The 306-nt window shown below is 44.4% G+C and overlaps 1 protein-coding gene across 1 annotated transcript in view; it reads right to left on the bottom strand.

The window, feature by feature from the left end:
- Positions 1-305, bottom strand: part of CSUI_006503 (uncharacterized protein) — a gene marked incomplete at its 3' end in the record, with an annotated part of 2847 nt that extends 2542 nt beyond the window's left edge. The window contains exon 1 of the mRNA XM_068066659.1: positions 1-305. This exon is cut by the window's left edge and continues 1157 nt beyond it.
- Position 306: the final 1 nt, after the last annotated feature.

Below are 306 nucleotides of genomic sequence, written 5' to 3'. Positions count from 1 at the left end.
TGTATTCTGTTGAGGAGTGAGAAGCAGTTGTCTTTTCTTGTGTAAGACACGATAGAGATTTGCATGCTGTTCTGCGATCATCTGCTGGAATTGCTTAATGCCTTTCTGATGATACTTCTGCCAGAGACGATTGAGTAAAGCTCTCGATGCTAACGTCCCTGCATGCAAGACAATCTTTGTTCCTATCCCTTCGAGATCTTCAACACGTATTTCATCCATATTCATGATCATTGCCATCTCTCCTCCTGTCTCTTCAAGAGCGTTGCCACGACTCTCTCCTACTACCCCTACACAACCCTTCCTTTC

Source organism: Cystoisospora suis (genome assembly GCF_002600585.1).
Source record: "Cystoisospora suis strain Wien I chromosome Unknown contig_3304, whole genome shotgun sequence".
Taxonomy (NCBI): Eukaryota; Apicomplexa; class Conoidasida; order Eucoccidiorida; family Sarcocystidae; genus Cystoisospora; species Cystoisospora suis.
The sequence above is the reverse complement of the archived record's forward strand: the minus strand, read 5'-3'. Positions and strand labels throughout refer to the sequence as shown.